We start from the raw sequence: 9,466 nt of genomic DNA on the forward strand, positions 1-9,466 counted from the left end.
AATTGGGCTAAGAGGTAAATAAAAAAGGTTGAAATCAAGGAATAGATAATATGTGAATAGAAACTTATTACCATGAATGTTATGTATTAGTTTTGGATGGTTACGTATTAATGTTTAAGTTACTAACGAAATAAAATAGGTTAACATAAGGTCAAGTTGTCATGCTCTTTAAGATTTTCAATGTAAATGTAAAGTCAAGCTCGTTTATTGGTCATGAAGGAACACCTCAATTTTCTATAGTCTAAATTATTTTCGTTATTTTTACTCTAAAAGGGAAATGGAAAATGTCTTTGTTATAATATTTTTAAATTTATGATGTTAAGTGAATCTTTGAGTGATATTTATTGGTGAATTTCAAACATTATTATTGTGACTAAGTGTGAGTTGCAATACATAAAAACAAATGAAATGAAATCTTTAACCAATAAATACAATTAAAAGTAATTTCTAAGTTCAAAGACGATAATAAGACAATTCTAACAAGTAAATCATATAAGTATGAACATATTTAGTATAAATTAGTTTATTGCATAATCTAAAAACTAGTATGCCTCATTTTCACAAGAGAAATATTCCATTTATAAATTGTATAAATCCATGAAAAATACTATTATTGTCATGTAACACCATTAGACTCTAAGAATGCAAAGAATATATATTTACATAAGAAAATTGTCACCATGTTATTAAACTTTGTTTTCATTTCCATAAAATTTAATTACAATTTCATTTACATAATTTCTCTGGTGAGTAATTTAGAGACTTGGTATTAAAGGGTATTTGTTTTCTTGATACGGAACTTCTCACATCCACAAGTTTTAGTGCACACACTTATACTAGTTTATGTCTAAGATTAGGACTACTAGGAAAATTTGAAAGGTTTAAATCACAGAGTAGATAACAAGTGGATAAAAACTTATTACCATAGTAGTTATGAGTTTTAGGTGGTTGTATATTAATGTGAAAGTTACTAAAGCTACAAAGTATATTAACATATGGTCTATTTCCCATGTTTTTTTCTATGATTTTAGATGTAAATACAAAGTCAAGTTCATTAAGTGTTCAACATCGACAACTATTATTATGGCTAAATTCTAGTTAAAATACATAGAAACATAATATTGTATAAAATTGTAGAGATATACATATTTTTTTTTTGTCTTTTTTTTTTAATATTTTAATAGGCCAACAATAAATTTATAGCCCATATGGATTTACTTAAAATTATTCCATATAAACATTAGATATTTAATTATTAAGAATATAGTAAGTATTTAATCAATATGTTATCATAAAAATAATTTATAATGCATCTCATATATATAACAATTATAAACTGGAAATATAATATATCATAAACATAACAATTACATTAAGTTGATACAATATGATTTTAAAGGAAGAAATAATGAAAGGATGATTAAATAGACATAATAGATAAGGGAATGAAAAGAGGTGAAGAGTCTTATGATTATGAAGAGGGGGGTAATTTTAGCTAAGGACTAGGAGGTTTAAAGAACTTGGGGTTTTGCTGGTAATTTGGCTAAGGGTTTAGGTTTGAAGAATTTGGGCAAGGGAGGAAGTTTGGGTAAGGATTTATTTTCTAAAAATTGAGGGTTGAATTGTTCCTTTTGGTGTACCAAGTGGATATCAGTTCAAAACATAGATGTCACATGGTATTTGGGGAAATTGATGGACAAATGTCATCTAGCAACAGTAGAACCTAAAAATGCAAAAAATGTGTATATATATTAGAAAACTATCAAAATATTATCATATCCTCAATATAACATGCTTTCAACGTATTAAATTTAATTACAAATTTTATTTATTATAGATTCTAATATGATTAATTTAGAAACTTCTTAGTAAAGGGTATTTTTTTTTCTCTTGATACCGAACATCCACAAGTTTAAGTTCACACATTTATACTAGCTTACGTGTCATTATTGGGATTAAGAGTGCAATAAAAAATGTAGAAATGAAAGAAAACATCAAATGTGGATAGAAAATTATTACAATGGTGGTTATGTATTAATTTTGGATGGTAATGTATTAATGTGCAAGTTACTAGAGCTACAAAGTAGGTGAATACATCATCTAATTCTCATGTTCTTTTAAAATTTTACAAATGAAAATACAAGTTACTTTAGTGGTCATGGAGGAACACTTAATTTTTTACACGACTACCTAAAGGGGGGTTTTAAGACAATATTTGAGACAATTTTTGGGTAAATTGTCTTAACTTGAGACGAAAAAAACTTGTGTATTGTCTTTAAGCGGGTGTCTCAAAAAATATTGTCTTAAAGATTATTGTCTTAAAAATTATTGTCTTAAGATTGTTGTCTTAAAAAATATTGTCTTAAATATTATTGTCTTAAAAAATTGTCTTTATAAAGACAATATATAACACAAGCATTATTGTCTCTTAGGAGACAATTTCATTTTTGTCTCTCTAGAGACAACACTTGGATTAGAGACAATATGTATTTAATACTAGCTATTGTCTCTCTAGAGACAATAAATTTTTTATTTAAAGATCAATTTTGTCTCTCTAGAGACAATATAAAACAATGAATCCAGAAATATCTCACCATTGAAATAAATCAATATAAAAAACATTTAATTAAAAATAAACTACAAAATCGTTGATTAATTCATGTTAGGGCACAGTGGAATCGAATCACTAACCTCCTGCTTGTAAGGAAGACGCTTTTCCATTGAGCTAGCACACTTTAAAGAATTACATGAAAAGTTATGGAAATCCTGAAAACTACATTTATAGTCATTGATTTAAAAAAAATATATCACACATGATCTATAATATTTATAAAAACTATAATCATGCAGACCATATTTTTAACTTACTAAAACTAGCAAATGCCCAAAAGGTGCAAAGAGAGGCAGATTATATCTCTAGCAAAAAAATCAAAATCTTATATTAGTATACAATTAAATGTTCATGTATACACGTTATCTTGCTACAGTGGCATATCTCTGTGTTGGGATTTCATTCCATGTTAAGACTTATTTGTCTTTATCTTCTTATCCACACATGTATGTGTACATTATTGTGTATATGCACCCATATAAAATTCTACAACAAAATTTCTTGATTTATAAACGTAAAACAAACATAATTACGCTTTGTGAATCCACAATATGCGATTGAGTCATTATCAAAGACAAATAAATGAAATGGAGTGGATATTTTCTCTTGCACCTTTGCAATCAGTTCTCCCTACTTAAAAGTTAATAGACCTGGAATATGTTTTCCCTTTGAATTTTAAGCTCGATAGATTCATGGCTCCATCCTATCTCTACAATTATTCAGGGCCCTCTATGCCTTGGGAGTTCCACACCAGCCATTGTTTATGACAGTGAAGAGTATCGATGACCGAGAACATGTGCTAAAAATGTCATCTATGTTTCTACTAAATGCAAAGAGATATCATGGTAATGAAAAAAACAACAACAAGTTTCTTATTAAACAAGTGGATGTTGATTATAAAAAGGAGAGGATGACATAATAGAAGACAAACTACTCTTCAGTAGCCAGTGCCAAGAAACCATGGTGCACACTCAACAAAATAGATAAGCATAACATGTGAAAAGTTGCAAACTATGAACTGTAAAGCAAAAGGTCAATGAACTGCTTACCACAATATCTCCAGCAGGATCTATCCACTAGTACAAAGTACTTGCTAGAATAGTAGCAATTAGACCAATTGTTTTGGTAATCACATCAAAGAAATGATCTTGAGCATATGCCTTCACAATATTATTAATAAAGTTTCGACAATACATTATGAGGAACACCTTCACAAAAGTAACTGAAACCATAATTCCAACCACCTAATGCCATTTGTCACCATCTAAGGATAAACAATCCTCCTGTGGAAATTTGGAAATAGAGTTGACAAAAGTTAATTCCTTGTATGCAAATTGGAAAATAGTTTGTCTCTCAAAATACAATACACAAAATTTTGACCATAAGATACATGATAGAGAAATCAACAATATCATATGAAGCATGGAGAAGCAAATCCATGGCTAATATGACCTCAATATCAGAGTAACTTTTAAGACAAGGAGTAGGATTATAACTGTGCAAAAAAACAACAAGAGTATGTAAAATGATTTATTAAAAGAAAAATTGTAAGACTTAGCATACAAGTAGGTCCCGAGAAAGGTGCATGGGTTTTTGGTGTTTGGGTGTTGCAAGGCCATGCTTACTTTTAATCTATATTCATAAGACTAACATTTGTAAATAAAGGGGTACTTGCAAGAGTCGATGTCAAGATAGGAGGGTTTCTACTAATGGCCTTACAAGAAAACAAGTCAGAAAGATTTTAATTTATATTTGAAAAATAGAAAGCAATTCTGCCAGATAGCAAAGAATATATAAAACCATAAATGCAGGCTTTGCAAACTTAGTTTTCTTGTGAGAGATTATAGAAACTTCAAATCTAAAAAGAAAATTTCCAAATAACTATTCTAATTTGACATTCATAATGCAAAATTTAGAGTATCTTACAATTCACTCGGGCTCACCAAACCTCTCTGGTAGTGAAAGAACAACATGTTTGACCTACAAAATCAAGAGCATATAAATTCTATTAATGTCTAAAATGGATCCCCAAAAAATCCTTGTTCATTGTAAGGGAGGTTATTCTTTAATGCAATTCATACATTGTACAAGTAGAAATATAGCACAATACAAAAGCAATGAAGCAAAAGGATGAAGCCTAACTAACAAGTGCATTATGATGTTATGGCAGGAGGAGGTTGCATGGAAAATTCACTCAACTAAAAGCTCAGAACAAAGAAAGACATGAGCTGATTTGGATCTATAATCTCTAAATAAAATCTCTATAATTTGAACAATGATTTACCCTCAGTATTTTTAACTTAAGGATTGAAATAGAGAGTGGAAGTTCTTCAATTGATTCACAACATGAAAGAGTTAATTCTTGCAAGCCATTCATTTCATCACCTAGTTCTTTAGACGACCTTTTCAAATATCGTCAATGTCAATATTCGCAACTTGTTAAGCTACTCCAAATCCCTCGAATATATTTCACAGCCATGGGAAATCCTTCCATCAAACTCCCAGTGTCGAAGATCGGATGGCATCTGCAAATTATGCTATGTATAAGTGAACCATACTTAAGTGATTTAGAAATAATAACACACCACATTTTATCATGATTCAAAGGGTGGAAAATAGAAGGCAGAGACTTGCCTCAGATAGTTTCAGATCCTTGGGTTGATAGCTCAAATATTTCAAGTCTGTGACCTCCTTCACATCAAACAGAAGGCAAGGAACTGCTCGGAAAAAAATCAATTTTTCCAATGGTCATTTACATGTCCCTTCCACTTGTATTAAATTTCCAAGGTGAAGAATTCTCAATGACTTAGACATTAAGTCTATTTTTTCTAAAGATATAGACAATTGATCCTTATTTCCACTCAACCAAAGGCCCTTTATGTTTTGAATGTCCTGCATTAAACATAATTGAGTAAATATAGAGGTATCGACATTATATGAAACAACATCTATATTTTTTTCTAAATTCATACATTTGGTACCTACCTTGTCTACTCTGTGATTTAGGAACTTCTAAATTTCATATGCACTTGTGAATTTAAGCCTAGTTTCCTTCGCCTTGTGGCGACCAAGTCCAAAAATGGCATCGTGCACACTTACAAGGCCATTTTCATCTTTATTTACAAGTGCACATTTTTATAGAGTACCCAGTTTAGACATTCCCACAATATCTTCTACGATTTCCCAATTCTTTCCTTTGAAAAATAAGCCAATATCAAGAAATGGATCTTTGCATTCTTTATGAAATTTGTCATAAGAAAAAACATAGGGCTCTATATTATCCAACTGTTTACCCTTCAATTTCATATTTTCTTCTTTCATTATTTGAAAATCTCTCTTCTGGTTATCTGCCACTACTAGGAATGCTGCCACCAGTTTTAAAATTTTTGGAATACCACCGTAGAAGTTTACTATCACATCCAACTCACTTTCATTCAATGGACTAGAATATCTGTCTCTTTTTTTCATCCCTCCTATCATTTCTTTCTTTAAAAGAGTCATTGCTTCAGTACAGGGAAGGTGTTTCATATAATAGACTTCCCTCCTTTTAAGTATGCATGGGTTATAGTCAATTTGATCACGTTCAATAAGACAGAGACTGACCTTCATTTCTTTATTAATGTACTCTAGCAAAATATGGTTGAGCTCCTTTTCCCCCAAAACATTATCAATATAGATGAAAGCTTTCACTTTCTATAAAATTTTACCCAGCTCTAGCTGTCCATCCTTGTAATTTATAATTCCTATAAAGTCCTTAAGATCTTCCTTTGGTGTCAAATCCCTCAATCTCTTGCTTTGGAATGTTGTTATGTTTTGTAATTGAAAACATGCTCAAAATCGGAATAGGCCATGGAATCTTACATTCAGCTAGCATTATGGAATTTTTTCAATCAAAAGAACAAAATCTATAAAATTACAAGAATGGGAGTAAATGGGGTGTAAATATACTCACTAAAAGCAAATAGGGAAAACAATGGATGGCCTTGGGACCATTTTTTGTAGCCCACTTGATGACCACATCGATATCTTGAGGGTTAGGGGCATGAGAATCCCATGTGGGTATACAAATATGGAACATTCACCATATAGGAGCTCGTGTGTAGTTCATAGTTGTAGTCAATAACATTCAACTCCCATGGTAGAATATCAGAGGTAGAGGATGGTCACCCCCCTACATGTAAGTGTGGAGCCACTTCACTATGAACAACTCTTTTTATTTCAATATCCTAATGCCCACACAGACACAAATCAAGAATAGAAGGGTAAAACAAAACCAAAGACCATCAAGGGAACTTTTTTCCATAGTGTTGGAAAAGAGGAGAGGTAGATTGATAGTTGTATGGGTAATTATGGCCTCTAGAAAGCCCACCAAGGATCCTTGAAGAGAGAAAACAACAAAAATGGACTCAATCATCCTCTCAAGTATATGAATAATTTGATGGTTGTTGTAGTATTGATTGTTGGTTAAGTAAATGAAAGTATGCAAGATACATTCAAAATATTTCAAGAAATAAATGTATATGGGTAATGTTCCAAATTCCATAACCTTTAGAACATTGTTATCTTGTAGAAAGGTCATGAGATTGACACATTCACATGGAAGCTCCTAATTGATGGATCATGCACAATAGGTAGGCTCAAGGATGCCAAGAAACTATTTATGAGATGTTAAGAAAAGGTTATAAGCTAAATTCCATTACATACAATGCTCTAGTTGACAATCATTGCAAGGAAATCTTGTTGGATGAGGTTAGGAAGCTATTCTATGAAATGTTTGATGAAATTCCTAAATGAGATAATATTTCATGAAATTATGACTACTGGGTATGTTGGCGATGGAGAGTAGTGCATATGTGGCGATGGAGAATCGTTCATATGATGAAATGATGGTTGGAAGGATAAGTTTAATAAGATTACATAACATTGCGTCAAACTTTCACAGGTTTGCTATTTGTTGATTGGATTCTACATGAAAGCTTCACTCTCGTAGTTAAAATTATTTATATAGGAACCTATGATGACCTAGTGTTATGAAACCAGCTCAAGGAAAGATAGAAAAGATAGATCAACGCCTTAGAATTCAGCCTCTTCGAGGGGGCAACCTCCTTTACATTACATAAATGAAAAATTCTTGGATGATACAAATGAAAAGACCTCCTTTCTATATATAGGAGTCTAAGGGGTTATACCATAATCAGAGCCGACATAACAATAATAATGTAAGGGCACAATAATAACAATAGTGGGCTTCTATGGGTTACAGTAGTAACAATATGAGCACTACATGGGTACATCAATATAATAAGTGGGTTGTACTAATAACAATAAGGGGTTACACTAGTAGTATAGGGGCCTACCATGCCCCTCTCCTTCAAAAAGCGTTGTCCTCAACGCTTGAGTAGTTCTTGATGCTTCTGTATAAAATTCTTGTCCTCCCATGTGGAATCTTCAATGGGTAAGTTCTTCCACTTGATGAGATACTCTGAAATTGATCGATTTCGTAGCTGTCGGGTTCTCGTTTCTGTGACTGCTCCAGGTTCCAATATGATTTTTCCTTCCTCTTCAATTTCTGGCAATATTGTTTGAATTGGGATCTCTTGCAACTTTTGAATAAGTGGCCATACTTCTTCGTCCTTCTTCCATTCATCCCTTGCTTCTTCTATCCAATCTGGTTGGATAATAGAAATAGCACAAAACAATTCTTCCACATCCTCATCCTTGAAGAGTCTTCCCATTCGGTAAGGTCGCCATATTTTAAGTGCATGTAGTATTGCCAACATTTCCTTCTCATAAATAGCTTGCTTGAGATGTAGCAGTAAAAATACCAAATCATCTACATCAAAACATTTTTCACTACAATGTTGATCTACCTGTTGTTTTGTTTGATTTTGCACTGAAGTGGTGTTATCCTTTAGAGGTTGGAGAACTTGTTGTTGATGCTCGATGTGATCTTTCTCTGCTTGAACCTTTTTCTTCTTGATATGTCCTTCTATCTCTAGATTTTGAGGAGTGGTAATTTCTTCCAATCCTTTACAAGGTATGGTCGGATTCATTTCTTGATGCTCGATATAATATTTCGCTTCTTGAACATTTTTTTTCTTGATATGTCCTTCTATCTTGATAGTTTGAGGAGTGTTAATTTCGACCAATGAATTACAAGATATGGTTGGATTCATTTCTTCTTTCTCGATGTGATATTTCACTTCTTGCACCTTTTTCTTCTTTATATGTCCTTCTATCTTGAGAGTTTGAGGAGTGGTAATTCCTGCCAATGCTTTACAATATATCGTTTGATTCATTTCTTCTTTCTCTGGGGTGGGGTCATGGCGTATATCTTCTTCTTTTGATGTTTCTTGATCCTTTTCTTCCTCCTCTTCATATTCTATGTAAAATAATTTCTTCTCAACACACTTATGACCTTTAGTGCATTTTCTATCACAATTGTAACAAAGCCCTTTTTCTCTTTTTTCTTCCAATTGTTGTGGTGTAACCCTTGTAGGTTGTGGAAGGCTAGGAGAAACAACACTTCCATATTTATAGTTGTGAGGGGTATGCTTCCTGGTTTCCATAATTTTTCTTTCCAATATGTCACAAAACCCTTTTACTCTTTCCAATTGTTGTGGTGTTGCTCTAAAGAAGGTGTTGCTCTTTGTATCCTCATAATGTGCTATCATTTCCTCCGTGAAAATTGACCACGTAACAAGTTGTTTACGAGAACAAAGCCCTTTATACCACAAAATTTGATCTGGTTCTAAATATGAAGATGCAATACATACCTTTTGTAACAGTTGTACACCATGTAGATCAAAATATTGCTCCATCTGAAGTATCCAATTTACCGGATCCTTGCCATCA

Source organism: Pinus tabuliformis, chromosome X, assembly GCF_031772625.1.
Source record: "Pinus tabuliformis cultivar Carrire ecotype Pingquan chromosome X, CPIR1, whole genome shotgun sequence".
Classification (NCBI taxonomy): Eukaryota; Viridiplantae; Streptophyta; class Pinopsida; order Pinales; family Pinaceae; genus Pinus; species Pinus tabuliformis.